A 2,500-nucleotide genomic window follows, 5' to 3' on the forward strand; every position below is an offset into this window, starting at 1 on the left:
CAGTGTCCGTAAACATCGGAAAATCCGAGCTCACGGGCTACACTCGAGACCGTAGAACAGCACCCAACGGATCGCGACGACCTACTAGGGGAGAAGTGCACGCGCCCGAAGCCGGAGATGAACCGAAGGGAACAGCCAACGCGAACGTCGCCGTTTCCACAGTCAGTAAATCCCAACAACAGGCGCGAATGAATCTCCCCATTCGACCTTTCGGGTTTCTCAGGTTTACCCCTGAACGGTTTCACGTACTCTTGAACTCTCTCTTCAAAGTTCTTTTCAACTTTCCCTCACGGTACTTGTTCGCTATCGGTCTCGTGGTTATATTTAGCCTTAGATGGAGTTTACCACCCACTTAGGGCTGCACTCTCAAGCAACCCGACTCTAAGAAGAGATCCTCTAGCAAGCCGCAGCGGTCGCTACGGGCCTGGCACCCTCTATGGGCGATGGCCCCATTCAAGATGGACTTGAACGCGCCGCGAACTCGCCAGATAATGGATCCTTCCAAACACCACATCTCCCGGCGACCGGTTACGATCGCGGGATTCAGTGCTGGGCTAATCCCTGTTCGCTCGCCGCTACTAAGGGAATCCTAGTTAGTTTCTTTTCCTCCGCTTAATAATATGCTTAAATTCAGCGGGTAGTCTCACCTGTCCTGAGGTCGTATGTTCAAATCATCGAAACGTTCCGAAACTAACCTTTGGCGGCTCATAAAATCACGTACCTTACGCGAGGGAGTTAGCCTACTCAAAGGCGTCTATTATCTCCTGCTCCGTATGGCGGATCATGCGAATCCAAGCAAAGTGCTTCGGTGTTTCGGGGGTGCGCTCATGAAAGCTCATCCGCAACGCGCGACAACTGGCACATTAAAGCGATCGGACGTCGTTCAGATTTCTCGGACACGACGATCGCATGTCTACAGTCATGGGCGCAGATCGAGCAATACCACGACACCACAATATATGCTTTCGCAATTCAAGACGGCGCGTTACGAAAACAACTCCTCATCATTCCAACACACGAGGCGTCGAAACGACAGAACGTTGATCGTCACGCGGCAAACCGTCCAACTCGCCCAAATGACCTTCGGTACAGGATCAACGTTAGACGACCTTTACGTCGTCACTTCGTCAAGCCATAACGTCTGGCCGGGCAGTCTTTGTAATGGAACCGACCCTCAGTCAGGAGTGGTCCGAGGACAGTGTCCGAGGACCGCAATGTGCGTTCGAAATGTCGATGTTCATGTGTCCTGCAGTTCGCATGTTGACGCGCAATTAGCTGCGTTCTTCATCGACCCACGAGCCAAGTGATCCACCGTTCAGGGTAATCTTTTATGTTCGATTTCTCGGTACTAGTCGCAATGGACTTTCCCTCGAAATACGAGACGCCAACTGCGAACCTCCTCGAGAATGACATTCCAATGACTGAGACGACCCACTGAAGGGTCAATACGTCAGTCGATCGGCGCAAAATCTTCGGTTCAACTAGTTTGCGTACTAATCTAGTGACAATTATCGTAAAAAATTCGGACGGAGACAAACGTCGCAGACAATCCCGAAAGAGCATAAAAACGCTAATGTAACGGGCGTCGCACAACGTCGACGTCTTCGTCCCTGGAATAGATCGTCCTACCGAAGTCCGTAGACAACGGTAACGACTGATCGATTTCGGGCGAGAATCTTTAAAACCTGCAGCCGGCTCCTCGTTCCGTGCCAAACACGAAACTTCGCCCAGCCACGAACGCGGCAATCCAAGCGCTTCGAATCCTTATTCCGAGCACATCACGAGACTTCGCCCAACTACGAACGTCAGCATAAGCAGCCGGCTCCTCGTTCCATCAAGGAACTTCGCCCAACCACAAACGCCGACATAAGCGGCCGGCTCCTCATTTCGTGAACATCTCTAAACATGGACCTACAACGAAGGCTGCACACACGTGCGGCCGGCTCCTCGTTTCGAGGATATCACAAGACTTCGCCCAACCACGAACGTCAGCATAAGCAGCCGGCTCCTCGTTCCGTCAAGGAACTTCGCCCAACCACAAACGCCGACATAGGCGGCCGGCTCCTCATCTCGTAAACATCACGAAACTTCGCCCAACCACACGAACGCAAAGCCAGCGGCCGGCTCCTCGTTCCGTGCACATCACGAAACTTCGCCCAACCACAAAACTCTACGTGCGTTCTAGGTACCCGGATAATCGGTCTAAACGATCGCATCCATATAGGGTTCCGGTCATAATCGTCTAACCAAATGCTCACATAATCTGCGATCGTTCTGAAACGACGGACGTAAGCCAAGAGGAGACGCCGACCAGATGTTTAACGTCGATCGGGCAACGTGATAGCTCACTATTATCTCACGGCGCCGCTCCCACAAAATGTTAAGGAAGGCTAATCCGATCGATTGAAGCTACCTCGAGCCAACTGCTTGATCGACGATGACGGTTTCGGTTTCTAAAACTTGATTTATGTTTTTGTTTGTATAATGAAATACGCACAAA

The 2,500-nt window shown here is 51.7% G+C and overlaps 1 non-coding gene across 1 annotated transcript; it reads right to left on the minus strand.

Moving 5' to 3' along the window:
- Window positions 1-1,168: 1,168 nt before the first annotated feature.
- LOC123686907 lies at window positions 1,169-1,323 on the minus strand. Its single transcript, XR_006748660.1, has one exon. It is a non-coding gene; the product is annotated as a 5.8S ribosomal RNA (ribosomal RNA).
- Window positions 1,324-2,500: the final 1,177 nt, after the last annotated feature.

This window comes from Harmonia axyridis, chromosome X, assembly GCF_914767665.1.
Source record: "Harmonia axyridis chromosome X, icHarAxyr1.1, whole genome shotgun sequence".
Lineage (NCBI taxonomy): Eukaryota > Metazoa > Arthropoda > Insecta > Coleoptera > Coccinellidae > Harmonia > Harmonia axyridis.